This window comes from Balaenoptera physalus (genome assembly GCF_965194825.1).
Source record: "Balaenoptera physalus genome assembly, chromosome: 5".
Classification (NCBI taxonomy): Eukaryota; Metazoa; Chordata; class Mammalia; order Artiodactyla; family Balaenopteridae; genus Balaenoptera; species Balaenoptera physalus.
The window spans coordinates 99,405,556-99,421,056 of NC_138884.1; the positions used below are offsets into that span (position 1 = coordinate 99,405,556).

The 15,501-nt window shown below is 43.1% G+C and overlaps 1 long non-coding RNA gene across 2 annotated transcripts in view; it reads right to left on the reverse strand.

Annotated features, from left to right (window-relative positions):
- The window catches only part of LOC309660944, a 52,753-nt gene extending 37,337 nt beyond the window's left edge, over positions 1–15,416 (reverse strand). For both annotated transcript variants that reach the window (XR_014263743.1, XR_014263744.1), the window contains exon 1: positions 1,761–15,416. This is a non-coding gene — a long non-coding RNA (uncharacterized lncRNA). The remainder of the gene's footprint in view (positions 1–1,760) is intronic.
- Positions 15,417–15,501: the final 85 nt, after the last annotated feature.

Genomic DNA, 15,501 nt, shown 5'->3' on the forward strand with positions numbered 1-15,501 from the left:
AAACCAATATTAATTTTTACCTACCTGAAGCCTTTCTCTGGGGCCCGGACAGTGTCCCAGAACTCATGACTTTACCTATCATTCCGTGTCATGTCTCTTAGCATCACCAAATTAGAACTCTTGATTCATTCCCTCCAACCCACCCGCCACAATCCTCCCCATCTTAATAAACAGTTCCACCATCCACCCAGCTGATCAGGCATTCTATATTCTTCTCCTTTCTGTTATCCTGAACTTCCACTGAGACAATCCATTAGCATGTCCTGTTGGCTATGCCTCTAAAATAGATCCCAAATCCAACTACCTCTTACCTGCTTTATTGCCACCATTCCAGGTTTAGTCACCATCATTCCTCACCTGGGCTACTTCAACAGCTTCTAAAATAGTTTCCCTGTTCTCATTTTTGCCTTTCTCCCCCCCAGTTGATTCTCCAACAGCAACTAAAGTGACTTATGAAAAAAAAAAAAACAGATGATACTACTCCCTTGTTTAAAATCCTCTAATGGATTTCCACTGAGATTAGAATTAATCCAAACTCCTTTCAATTTCCCATGGTTCCTACACAATGTGGCCCCTGCCTACCTCAATGGCCTCCTCTTAGCCCACTCCCTCTTGGTCACCACCTCCTTCCACTCTGGTCTTTGTCCTATTTTTTACACGCTCACACTCATTTCCTTCCTTACACATGCTCTTTTTTCTGCCTGGAATATTCTTACCAAGTTCTTAAAAGGCTGGGCTCCTCTTATCTGGGCTCAAATGCCATCTTCTAAGAGAAGCTTTACTCAACCACCTTCTCGATGCAACCCATCATACCTCTAGCATCTCCAGTTACTTCCTATCATACTCTCCTGTGTTATTTTCTTCATAGCACTCATCAAAATTATCTTATTTGTTTCATGCTTATTGTTGATTAACCTCCACTAGAATACAAGTGCCACAAGGGAAGGAATCTTTTTTTTTGTCACTATAGCCTTAGCCTCTAGAATGGTTCTTGATATATAGGTGGTACTAAATAAATATTTGTTGAATGAATGAATTAATCAATGTATATATGAGGCTTTCAAGCTTTCTGATAATTAATCTAGAATTTGTTTGGAGGTTTTTCATATTGAAAATAAAGAAACCAACCTAGTATCTTAAATTGGGTTTCCTGGGAAGCCAACTCTGACCCTGAGATTAGCATGCAGGAAGTTTACTAGGGATTGCTTCAGGGATCAACACCAGTGGAAAGAAAAGAAAAGAAAGTAGAATTTGGCAGAGAGAAAAGTTTGGCTGTGTTAGTCCCCTAAAAGGTCTAAGTTGATCCTAATAGGAATTCCGAAGCTAGGGTAGCCCTTCCAATTTGGTCCAGATCATGACGGCTGGGACCAGGATTTATACATCCATGATGTTCAGTCGTTAGACATAGGCTACCCTGGGGAGGAAGTACACTATTGGGATCAACTACAGACACTACCACTATAGTAGGTCTCAGTGCTGCAATTAATACTCATCATCTCCCTCCTCTACTGGCTGTCTATTTTACCCTCACCCTCAGCTAGCACCTCTGGTGCTCCTGGTGGCTTACCTGGTAGTATGACCCAGACCCTCAACTCTTAAGAGTCTGAGTCCCTGGTCACAATGCTGTTCTCAGGCTGTAGCTGCTACACTGGTCTATTTATTACCAAAACTGAACAAGAGAGTACCAAGAGATGCTCAAATGGATCACCCAGGTGGAAAACATATTATTTTTTGCCCCTATTGTCTAACAGCAGTCTTACCTCTTCCTGGTGACTCGGGCCGATTATTCCTGCCAGGATGGCGATTCCTCTTCTTGTCCTCCGACACCTTGGCATGAGGAGCTTAAAGAGCCCAGCTGGCAGCCATGGTGGAAGTACTCCCTTCTAGCAACCAAGACTCTTGACTGTTCAGAGCCCAGAGTTTCAGGAAAGGGAAGCACAAATTCCCCAGATGGATCAGTAGGAGTGAAGGAAAATGGGAGTACCCCCACTTGCACCTCTTCATTCCTAGGCCTACGTGTTCTACCTCCTGGGGAAACAGCACCATACAAGGGTCATTTATTTAGAATGTCCCCTGCATTGCACAGGACGGTATGCCATCTTCATATGGTATTGTCTCTGAGCTGTCTCTTCTATCAGGCTAGTGGCTTCCGGGTATGGTGGTATGTGATGTGAACAGTGGATCTCACGCTATTATGCCTGTTCCAGCACTTCCTTTAATGTTAAGTGGGTCCCTTTGTGTGACACAGTAGTATGTGGAATCTTATGCTGGAGGATTAAACATTCTATATGCGCTTGGATAATGGTACTGGATGAGGGTTGGCAGGCAGGAAAGGCAAATCCACACCTAGAATATACGTTTATCCTTGGGAAAGGGTAGATGGTATCCAAAGTAGTTAACTTGTCATCAGGTGGTTGCTTGGTCTCTTGGAGGGACTGTGCTGTTGGTTTCTGTTGCAAGAAGGTCAGACATTCAGTGGTGAGAGTAGGTCGATCACCCTTAAGAGGGACCTGTGCCATTGCATCCATGTATAGCTTCCATCCCTGCTACCATGGGAACTCCATTCATGTGCCCAAGATGCAAGCACTGGAGTGGCTGATGACAGAGGCTGGTTGTATCAACTGGATATGTGTTTTTTTAGTACGTCTCCTATGATGGATGTTCTCTGATGGTCATTAACATGTGAAATAAGGATCTTCACACTCTATGCTCACTTCCATATGTTCATCCACATGGCTTTACCCTTGTCTTTGTTGTTCCCCAGTCTTCCAAGCTTTCTGCTTCTAGACCCCTGATCAGAGGGCCAAGCTATTCAGCACTGCCCATGAGTCCCTGTGTATTCTAATTTCAGGCCACTTCTCTTTCCACATAAAGTGGCTGACCAGGTGGGAGGCATTCTCCTCACCATCATCTTTCAAGACCATGTTGGGTGGGGCAGCAGTGCAGCCATCACCCCTTTCTAGCTTTCACCAACAAACTAAGTTGAGCCATTTGTGAATCAAGTTCAGGCTTTTTTTCCTGCATCAACTGATCATCAAAAATTCCCCCACGCAGTAAGAGATGTGAGCTGAGCAGTGGTATACTGGTAAATATTTAACAACTGGCTTTCTGAAAAGGAGAAAAAAATATCTGATTTATAACATTGGCTAATTTTCATAGTGTAAATACTTCCACTATGGTCAATTTCAAACCACCAATATGATGTCGACAAGATGGCAACCCTTCCTGAAAACAACAATGAGCTCTCATGAGCTCGTGCAGACTGGCTCCAGCACACCACTAGGTGCTGCATAACAGCACCTGCATGATGATATGAGCTACCTGCATGCTATCTTCTCTTGCATCTTGCTTGTGCCCTCATGTCTTGTTCACATTCAATGCTAGATGTACCTCTTCTACCTGGGTCTGCCCCAGCTAATGGCTTGCAAAGTGTGATAGAAATATCTCATGAGGGGTAGTTCTGGTGTCATGGTCACTTGGTGTTCCATGGTGAGGTACTCATCTCTATCAGGGCCTAGTAGTATTCCAGGAGCTGTGTTTTCAAAGGTGTATAATTCTCTGTTGCAGTTGGCATGGCTTTGATCCAGAATTCTATGGATTTACATTGTGATTCTCCTGTTGGGGCTTGTCATAAAATCTACATGTCATATTTTCCCACCACTGATACCCCTAATAGGGTCTGCTGGGCTGTGTGGTCCAAAAGGCCAATAGCTGCTTGCCCTGCAGCCTAGACCTGTTGCAGAGTCCTTTCCTGCTATGGACCCGACTGAAAAATGGCATCCTTCTGTGTCACCAGGTATGTGAGTTGGAGCAGTACTTCTGGAAATATATTGCTTCTAGAACCTGAAGAAGTCTACCTGGCCGGCATTGTGCTGCCTTGCTCATGATGGGAGCTACAAATGCAGTGATTTCTCTTTTACTTTAGAAGGGACGTCCCAGCATACTCAAGATCACTGGACTCTGAAAAAATACTTATGTGGCAGGCTCCTGAGTCTTTTAGAGTTCATCTCCCTCGAGGATGCATGTAAATTACCAAGGCCTCCAATATCCTAGCAATTGCTTGTTTTTTGATCCAACTAGCATGATGTCATCAATTTACTGGATCAGTGTGATACTCTGCAGGATGTCCAGCTGGTCCGTGTCTCTTCAGACTATGTTATGACAGAGGACAAAGAGTTAACATAGCTTAAGGGCAAGGCTATAAATGGATATTGTCGCACATTCCAAAGGAACGTCAATTATTTCTGATTCTCTTTTTGATAGGGGATAGAAAAAAAGTCGATCTGCCAGATCACTGGCCACATATCATGTACCTGAGTCCCCACTAATCTGCTCTAGCAAAGATAACATACTTGACACAGCAGCTGCAATTGGGGATACTATTTGGTTAGATTTGTGATAGTCCATTGCCATTCTCCAGGATTTGTCTGGATTTTGTAGAGGCCAGACTGGTAAATTAAACAGGTATGATGGGAACCACCACCCATCCATCTCTTAGGTCTTTAAGGGAGGCAACCATATTTACCTTTTTTATCTCAGTTTTTTTAAAATGTGGGTTGTAAAATACATACAGTTGGCCCCCCATATCCGTAGGTTCTGCATCCACAAAGTCAACCAATGGTGGATGGAAAATAACTTGAAAAAAATTCCAAAAAGCAAAACTTGAATTTGCCACATTCTGGCAACTATTTGCATAGCATTTACATTGTATTTACAACAATTTGCATAGCATTTACACTGTATTGGGTATTATAAGTAATCTAGAGATGATTTAAAATATACAGGAAGGGGCTTCCCTGGTGGTGCAGTGGTTAAGGATCCTCCTGCCAATGCAGGGGACACAGGTTCAAGCCCTGGTCCGGGAAGATCCCAAATGCTGCGGACGAACTAAGCCCGTGCGCCACAACTACTGAGCCTGCGCTCTAGAGCCCGTGAGCCACAACTACTGAGCCCGCGTGCTGCAACTAGTGACAGCCCGTGCGCCTAGAGCCCGTGCTCCACAACAAGAGAGGCCACCGCAATGAGAAGCCCATGCACCGCAACGAAGAGTAGCCCCCGCTTGCCACAACTAGAGAAAGCCTGCGCGCAGCGACCAGAGACCCAACACAGCCAAAAACAAAATTAATTAATTAATTAATTTTTAAAAATTAGCATTGGTTTAAATAAATAAATAAAATATTCGGGAGGATGTGCGTAGGTTATATGCAAATATTACACCATTTTATATAAGGGATTTGAGCATCTGTGGATTTTGGTAGCCACAGGGATCCTGGAACTACTCCCCCTCGAATACCAAGGGATGACTGTATAACACGAAATTCACTGTTTCAGCCATTTGTGAGTGTCCAGTTCGGAGGCATTTAGTACATTCACATTGCTGTGCAACCTCCACCGCCATTAATCGCCACATCTCATTTCACTCAGCATAATGTCTTCAAGATTCATCTATATTATAGATGGTCTGATTTTCATGCCTTATTAAGGTTAAATAAAATTCCATTGTATGTATAAACCAGATTTTCTCTGTCCATTCATCCATCAATGAACATTTGGGTTATTTCCACCTTGTGGCTATTGTGAAATAATGCTGTTAAGAACATGGATGTACAAATGCCTGTTCAAGTGCCTGCTTTCAGTTGTTTTGGGTATATACCCAGAAGAGGAACTGCTGAATCATATGGTAATTCTATGTTTAATTTTTGGAGTACTTGTCATAATGTTTTCCATGGTGGCTGCACCATTTTACATTCCCAGCAGCAATGCACAAGTGTTCCAATTTCTTGCCAACACTTGTTATATTCTTTTTTTTTTTTTAAAGAGCCACCTGGACACCGTGTGCTTCTTTCATTTTTTAGAAAACATTTATTTATTTATTTATTTATTTGGTTGCACCAGGTCTTAGTTGCGGTAGGGGGGGCTCCTTAGATGCAGTATGTGGGCTCCTTAGTTGCGGCAGGTGGGCTCTTTAGTTGTCGCATGTGAACTCCTAGTCGTGGCATGCATGTGGGATCTTCCCTGACCAGGGATCGAACCCGGGCCCCCTGCATTGGGAGCACCGAGTCTTATCCACTGTGCCACCAGGGAAGTCCCACACTTGTTATATTCTGTTTCTTTGTTTTTATAATCGGCATCCTAACGGGTGTAGAAGTGATTTATTGTGATTTTGATTTGCATTTCCCTAATGATTAGTGATGTTGAGCATCTTTTTATGTGTTTATCGGGCATCTGTATATCTTTTTTTTGAGAAATGTCTATTCAAGTCCTTTACCCATTTTTTTAAGTGGGTTGTTTGTTTCTTGTTGTTTCCCTGAGTTGATTTTGTAACTGTTTTCTATTCATTGCAATTGTTCTTTCTTTTTTCACCCCCTCCTTTTCTGCCTTCTCAGGTTTTAATTGAACATTTTATATGATTTCATCTTATCTCTTAGCATATCAATTATACTTCCAAAAAAAAGTAGTGGTAGCCTTAGACTTTTCAATATACATTTAAGTTATCTAAGTCCATCTTCAAATCACATTACACTGCTTCATGCATACTAAGTTATTGCAGGTAACTCAGAATATCCCCAATTCCTCCCTCCCATCCCTTATAACATTGCTGTCATTCATTTAACTTATCCATTTGCTATAATAAAATATAAATAAAATAAAATAAAATAAAAGATTTTATTTTACCTTTATTCTTTCTCTAATACTCTTCCATTCTTTATGTAGATCTGAGTTTCTGACCTATACCATTTCCTTTTCCCTGAAGAACTTCTGCTAATATTTTTTGCAAGGCATTCTTCATTTCTGTTCCAATGTTTTTTACTTTTAGCATTTCCTTTTCATTCTTTTGTTAGTTTCCACTTCTCTACTTGTATTACCCTGCTTATGTTAATCCACTCTTGCACGTTATCCACTTTTTCCATTAGAGTCCTTAGCATACTAATCAGAGTTATTTTAAATTCCCTGTCTGATAATTCCAAAATCTGTGTCATATCTGATTCTGGTTCCAGTACTTGCTTTGTCTCTTCAGACTATGATTTCTCTTGTTTTTTAAGCAAGCCTTGTAATTTTTTCTTGAAAGCCAGCATGACGTATTGGGTAACAGGGACTGAAGTAAACAGTAGGTCTTTAGTGTGAGGTTTTATGTTAGTCTGGCAGAAGTTGGACTGTGTTTAATGTTTACTGTACCTGTAGGTGCTAGAGGTTTCAATTTCCTCTGTTGTCCTTGTTTAGTCTTCCAGGTTGACAATGGTTTCCCTATGGAATCATCCTCAGTTTGAGTCCTCATCTTGCAGCTCTTTCAGTGCTAATCATGTTATACTGTTACACTGGAGCCCTGCTGGGGTGGTGGTAAGGAGTGGGCAGGGGATGTGTTCTCTAATCTTATCACTGAATCTACCTTCTAATGGGTCTGTGTTCCTGAGCTGTGACCTTCACAAGCCTTTCTTAGCTTTTTTTTTTTTTTTTTTTTAACGCCCTTAGATAAAACAGGAAGGCTAGAAGGGGTTGGAGTGGGAGAAATGCCCTCCACCCAGGTGGGAAGGCTCTGGTAAGAGCCTTTTTCTCTCCTGGAAAGTAAGCTCTTGCTATGGAGAATGTTCTGGGCATATTTCACAATGGTTTCTCTTCCCCATCTCTTCCGGAGCCACAAGAGTATGTTTCTTGGCTCTTTATTGTGAAAACTGGGTGGGATTCCTGGAGGTAAAACCCACTGTGGAGTGTGAAAGCCCACCTAAGACCGAGGCCCACAAGAGTTTTTCACTCTCTAGATAGTCCCCACTCAGCCATTAGCAATTTGTCAAAATGACCATTGGGGTGAGCGTTCCAACCAGGTATGGCTCCAGTGGCTTCTGCTCCAGGTAATCACATCTTTGCTATGACTCTTTGAACTTGCCTGTCTCTCCAGAGTTCAGGGTGGCAGTTTACCCTGCAACCTCAGTTTTCTAATGGTTTCAAGAAAAGCCACTGGCTTTCAGTTTGTTCAGCTTTTTCTTCTAAGAACGGGAGTGATAACTTCTAAGCTCTTTACATGCTGGCGGTGTAAGCGGAAATTCCTCCCCAGGTTGTTTTCTATTTAGTATCTTGGCTGAGATGGGGGGGTATGGTTTCATAAGCCTCTATTCGGCATTCCCCACTATGATAGCTCTTACTCCTTACAGGCCCAAAATTCAATATGGGGGGTTGTGCAAACTACCAAGGATGTCTATCCTTAAGTGTATTGATACATTTATGGACTGGGGACATGACAAGTGGGTGTGTTTGAGAATCCAGGAAAACTGCTACAAGCTGGACCTGGGCCAGACCTCCATTCCAGGCTCCCATCTGCCCCCATTGTAACGGAGTCCATACAGGCACTTGGAGTCTCTCAGTGTCAATGTCAGTTCAGGTCCTATATCCAATTGTCCTTGAAATGTTTGGGTACTCTCTTTTCCCCAGTGTATGGCTACATAAGCCAATGGCTATAGATCCCTAAGGAAAGGACTCGGGGAATGACTACTGAACACACTGTTATGGTGTTGTAGAGTTCTTTCTCCTAGGAACATGTTTCTCCCTTAATTAATGTATTCCAGGTCCAAAAACTGGTTGTAAACCTAAAACTAAGATGGAGTCACTTATGTTAGGGACAAAATGGAGTTGGCTAATTCAGGTTCATTAAAGAAAAATGAAACTTAACTTTACCTAAGTTGCAGGAATTTACAGCTCTTCTCAGAAATCAGCAGAGGATGCGGGCCAGTCCCCAAATGCCAAGTCTATTCATGCCATCTTTGGATTTCCTTGTTCCCCTGACTCACTACCCTGATCAAAATAAGGAAGAAGACCACCAGGCAACCAATCACCTGAAAAATCCAAATAACTTCTGCATTTACCACCCCCCCCCCAAAACCCTTTAGTCTGTGAGCAACTCAGAATTCATTGCTCTGGTAGCCCTGAGTGTCCCGCCTTGCAGGTCAAAAGCCTTTCAATAAACTCATCTTTCTGCTTTGTTTTACTCAGTGTGAAGAATTTGGTTTTTGACATAGTTCAGGTCCAGAAACTGGGCAAATTTTCACTGGGGCAACTTTCTTTAACCTCTTGATCTTGCATCCTTGATTTATTTTGGTTGTTCAGATTGAGGACTTCCTTTGATGGTTGTCCATCTATTTTGCCCTAGATGCCTTGTTCTATTCACCATCTCTATAATTCTGTGGGTCAGGCCTCCTTGACTGCACTCCTACCTTATAGCATCCACTTGGTTTCGGATGTTTAAATGCCACCATAAGACCTCTGTGTTACAGGGTGCTATCATCTCTACCTCTATCAGGAAGCCCAGTTCTGAAATGTCATCTTCTATCTTCAGCCCTGGACTACAACGACAGCCACCACTGAATTTATGAGTGATGATGATGCCTCTCACCAGAAATTCCTTTTCAATTTGCTAATTGGTGTATCCTCTGAATAGATCTGTGGAATATATTCATCTGCTGAGTTTTCCAGCTTTATGTAAGTATTTTCGCTCCAGCATGTTCACTTACCTGAGCTGTTTAATCCCCCCTTACACTGTCAACCACAGCAGTTCTGGCATTTCTACCTTACTTGATGTAGTTTCGGCCATTGTTTTTTCCATGCTTCTAGATGACATCTTGAGTGTGTTCATGTCAAGACCTGGGGTTCTTGCGTGAACCCGTATCCTGGGAGAGTACACCCAAACAGATAAATTCTCCCTCATCGGACTTTATGTTCTGCCTCCCTCTTCTCTTTTTATCCAGAACCTTTAGAGTCCAATCACATGCATACTTCCCTGGCTTCTGTTGGTACTTGTTGCGTAGGTTCTACAGCTTCTTTGGGGTTGCTTTCCAATATTATCAGCCTTAGAATGTCTGTGGAATATCATATATCGTGACTTAATTCTAATCATTGCCTAGTGATCGGCAGGTAATGTAGGGGGTGCATCCTGAGGGAGGTGCATGTTATCCTGCACAGAAGGTCTCTCATTATCTCACAAGGAAGGAGCACTAGCTTTTAATAGGAAGTAGTGGGGCATTTTGGCAGGCTCAGCAGGTTGTAGAGAATTTAGGGTTCGAGATTTTTCATGCATATCGACCTAAATGTCCTCATCCCATGTGTCAGGGTCCCACTCTTTCCCAACCAGGGATCTACCCTTGAAATATCATGCCTGCCTAAATGGAGAGTATAATCTTCTTTGGAAGTTTCCACTTGGCTTTCTGTTACTGTTACAGTTAAGTCCTGGGATCTGTCCTCAGTTTTCTCTGTCTTCCCACTGCAGGAGATGAGAACCTCTTTACATGCTTCCAGAAGATCTTCTGGCTTTCACACTGAGCTTTGACTTGCAGATTAATCATACTCAGCCTTTCATTATCTCTCTTCAAAGTATCAAGTCTACTTAGCAATAGCCAATCAAATCCCAATGGTCTTACAGAATAGATACTATTCCCCCTATACTTTGGCAACAGTGCCTGATCTTTCCCAGTACACTACAGTTAAAAGCTTTAACAATTGCCCTGCTTTCTTGTGGTAGCTATGTTCCACCTGCCACTGATTCATTGCCAGCCAATGAAATTGGTGGCCAACTCCAAAATTCAATCATAGTGTCTTCTTTCTTGGACCATTCCTGGCACCAAAGCTTTTAGGTCGGGTTCCATGAAAAGTAGACTCTGAAGCAAAGATTAGTGTTCTGGGAGTTTATTAAGGAGTACACTAGTGGAAGGAACGGCATAAAAGTAGGATCAGACAGAGGGAAAAATTAGGCTGTGATGCTGTCGTATAATAAAGAATTTGACTGGTTTTGTCCCTGGTTCCTGGGAGGCAACTTCTAACCCATTGGAATTTCCCATGGGATAGGAGTGAGTTTGTTATTTATGGTGGGTCCTCGGACCACACCTGAGTTTACGCTAATGAGATGATTTAGGATGAGGGTTGGTCATGCCAGAAAGACCAACCATGTGATAAAACAGTTGAGGCTTTCAGCCATGTGACATCAGCCTAAGTTCTGGACCTCTAGGGAGGGGAAGGGGGCTGGAGATTGAGTTCCATCATGGGGCCAGTGATTCAATCAATTATGGCTGTGTAATGAAACCCCAATAAAAACTCAGGACACTGAAGCTCAGTGGAGCTTCCTGGTTTGTGAACAACACCTTGATGTGTCAGGAGTGTGACGTGTCCTAATTCCACAGAGAGAGGGCACAGAAGCTCTGTGTTTAGAACCCTCCCAGGCTTTACCCTATGTATCTCTTCATTTGGCTGATTCTGATTTGTATCCTTTATAATAAAATTGTAATCATAGGGCTTCCCTGGTGGCGCAGTGGTTGAGAATCTGCCTGCCAATGCAGGGGACACGGGTTCGAGCCCTGGTCTGGGAAGATCCCACATGCCGCGGAGCAACTGGGCCCGTGAGCCACAACTACTGAGCCTGCGCGTCTGGAGCCCGTGCTCTGCAACAAGAGAGGCCGCGATAGTGAGAGGCCCGCGCACCGCAATGAAGAGTGGCCCCCGCTCACCGCAACTAGAGAAAGCCCTCGCACAGAAACGAAGACCCAACACAGCCATAAATAAATAAATAAGTTAATTTAAAAAAAAATTGTAATCATAAGTATAGCACTTTCTTGATTTCTGTGAATCATTATTCCAGCAAATTACTGAACCTGAGTAGGTTGTGGGAAACCCCAAATTTGTAGCCAATTGGTCAGAAGTACAGGTGGCCTGTGGGTCCCTGAGCTTGTGGATGGCATCTGGAGTAAGGGCAGTCTTACTGGAGACTCTGCCCTTAAATCATGGCATCTGAGCTAACTCCGGGTGGTTAGTGGCCAGAATGCATGGTGGTACAAGAGACGCCATCATAAATAATAACAGCCTCAGCTGATCCCACAGGGAGCTCTGATGTGCCAAAGCTCATGGTTGTTCCTAGTTACGTAAAGGGATCAGGTGTTTATACCTCCACAGCGTCTTCAGGCTGCCCTTGGGCATCTCTATTTATTTATTTATTTATTTATTTATTTATTTAGCTGTGTTGCTTCTTAGTTGCAGCACGCAGGACCTTTGTTGCAGTGTTTGGGCTCTTTGTTTGGCGCACGGGCTTCTCTCTAGTTGCAGTGCGTGGGCTCCAGAAGGTGCAGGCTCAGTAGTTGTGGCGTGTGGGCTTCTCTAGCTGTGGCGTGTGGGCTCCAGAGTGTGCGGGCTCAGTAGTTGCGGCGCATGGGCTTAGTTGCCCCGTGGCAAGTGGGATCTTAGTTCCACGATCAGGGATTGAACCTGCATCCCCTGCACTGGAAGGTAGATTCTTAACCATTGGACCACCAGGGAAGTCCCAGGCAGCTCTCTTTAACCAAGGAAATTCCTGAAGGGAGCAGACAGTTGAGTACTGCCTGCAAGTAGCACTCCTAGAAACTGAGGGATGTCTTTCATTCTTGAAGCAGAATTTCCATGGCAAGTCATAGTGCCCACTACACTTTGTTACAGTTTCTATTAAATGGTAGAGAGAGGAGAGGGTGATTAAAAGCACTACTGAAGATTGTTTTGAATTTGTAAGCATTTTGCAACTAAAGAGAATTCAAAAAGAGAGATTGGCCGGCTGATCCTGGCAAATCCTCACAAGTGATCATATTTTCCCAATTAAGTCTTTTTGATGTCTTCCTATTGCTCTTGGGAAGGATAGTCTTAATATCCTTAGCAGGACAACTCAGGCCCTGCGTGAAACGGCCCCTTCTTGCATCTGCAGGATCATGTCTTCCTCATCTCATTGCACTCATGTTCTCTCTGTCTGTGGATTGCACCTGACTTTTTAAAGTTTCAGAGCCTTTGCACAGGCTGCTTCCTCTGCTTGGAAATGCTTTCTTACCTCTTTGCCTGACCAATTTGTACTGCTTTTTTTGGTCTTTGTTTAAATGTCCCTTTCTCAGAGAGGTCTTCCCTAACCTTCACTCTAGATAAGAGCCACTTGTTATATGCTCTCACAGTGCCTGTTCCCTTTGCATGGCCTAAAAACACTTACTAGATATAGTTACCTGTGTATTTATCTGTTTAATGCCTGCCTCTCTCCCTCTGATAAGTGTCATGAAGGCAGGAACTATGGCTATTTTGTTCTTCTCTTTTTCCCAGCACTTAATTCAATGCCTGACATGGGAGTTTAATAAATATTTGTGGAGTGAATACGTAAATGAAGTAATTAAGGCATAGATAATAGTGACAAAGTGCAGTGGTCAATCATGTGGCTCTGGAGGCAGAGTGGGTTCAAGTCTTTTAAATCCTGACCCGTTCATTGAGAGCTCTGTAAACGTGTCCTCCCCTTTGACAATGTAGAAACTTATCAGTTCACATTGAGTCTGTCTGACTGGGGAAACTTATCCTCAATAACCAAACCCTAGGAGAATAATGTGGAATAAGAATACCTATTTATCAGCAGCACTACCATGTACCCCTTAAGCACACAGACTGTTCTGGGATGAATCCAAAACTGTCATCTTGGCCACAATACTCAGCTTCTTGGTGCATCAGTTTCCTCACCTGTAAACAAGTCTAACTCATAGCACCCAACTTAAAGTTCTGTAAGGATCTGATAGGTTAATATATATAAGAAACAGTGTATGGGACCTAGTATATGTGTGTGTTATATGTGTTAGCTAATATTATTTATTAAGTTAGGTTGGGAGACACCTCTGGCTTGACACCTGGAGCTGGTTAGCTGCGTAAGACATTCCCTCTAGGTGAGTAAAGTCATGCCCTAGACCAAATAATAGACTGGAGAGTTGTCTGGTAGAGTAAGAGTAAAGGAAATCTCCTCTGGCAACATTTCTGGAAAGCTGTAGGGGAGCTGGTAGATAGCTCGTCTCTATTCTAGGGACCGTTCTGCCTGAAAATCCAGGGTGAGTCATTCAGATCCGGAACTCTACCCCTCCTCACAGAGAGTGTAAACATCCTGGCAGATTCTGGCCCTTTGCTCCCCTGTTGTAGATTCCAGAAAGGCCACTCTCCTTAGGGAAATATAGCCTCTCTTCAGTCATTCAGGTCACAACACAATTGATTAGGTTACAGTTTTCTTTAAATATACACTAGACCCAAGGAAGAAGTCTTATCACTTTCATTTCAGTTCCTCCTTTACCAAGTGTCCTTGCACATTTATGACAGGCTGATGCCTCTTAAGGTGGAACATTTCTGCAGGTAGAATTCTAAGCTTTTCCCTCATTGTTTCTCCAAAATTTTAGAGCACTTTATAGTATCCCTCAAACTGGGAAACTGGAGACCTGAGCCTGGAAATGTGAGAGTGAAATCTGGATTTTAATTCTGACGTTGACACTAACTGGTGAACCTGGTCATCACAGGGGTTAGATTTCCTCATTTGGAAAATGAAGCAGAAAGAGAAGATCAGCTGGAAACCCTTCCAGGTTTACAATTCAGTGATTATGCATCATGATCTCCAACAAAAGTCAATATGCTGTTAATGTACTTTTAGGGTAGAAAGTTGTACGGGGTATTTTATAAGTGAAGATACTCACTTTTCTTTGGGCTGATTTTGGAATGTGGATTTTGTACCAAAAAAAAAAAAAAAAAGAATTCTCTTTATAAGCTGCAATTGTAGAGTTGTATTTAACCTTAGAGACTGCAATTCTGAGGATTGGATAAGAACCCTAATATGGTCTTCCAGGGCATCCAAATGACCACTGCGCAAACTACATAAATCACCCGGCTTAGGTTGGTTCACAGATCTTTTTCTTGTGTGCTTCTTCTGGGAATGAATGCAACTGAGTAAGCAGATAGGTTCTGGTGGGAGAGAGTCACAAAAGTCATAAAGTCATTCTACCCCACCAATTTGCTATGGCTTTAGGGACAGCCCTAATGGCTGTGTGACAAAACCTCTCTGTCTTGGCGTCCACATCTATTAAATAACACCTACTTTGCAGGGTTACTGTAAGAATGAGAATAGAGGTAGGGTTAACACCGTGGAAGCACATAATATGCACACAGGAAAAAGTTATGCCCTTACTGCCAATTTTCCCTATTCCAGTAAAAACATCAATAGGTTGAGGGCAATCTGTCCGTGCTTGGTAAAAAGAGGCAAAATGTTAAATCAACTATAGTATAAAATAAACAATTAAAAAAAAAAGGCAAAATGGATTATGGTAAGTCTTGACATTTTCTCACCTCAGTTTCCCCACTGCAATTGAGAATGTCCGGTCAGTGGCTTCAAGCGCTAGATCTGGAGTTATAGTTGGGTACCAATCCTGGCTCTGTCCCTTATCAGCTGTATAATCTCGATTAGTTTTTCAACCTCTGTGGGTCTCAGATTCCCCTAATGCCAGGGTAATACAGATGGATAGGATTTCCTAACTAGGATTAGACTTCCTCTTCTCTCAATTTCCTAAATCGGAGGGCCGTGAAGGGCCCAAGGTGCCAACCCGCCTAGCACCCACCCACCCAGAGCGCAGAAAATGCCTGCCAGAGGGAGGGCGGAAGAAGGGCGGGTCAACGAGGCGGTGGGCGGGGCTGGAGTTCCCGCCTCCTATGCGTGTGCGCGCACCACGG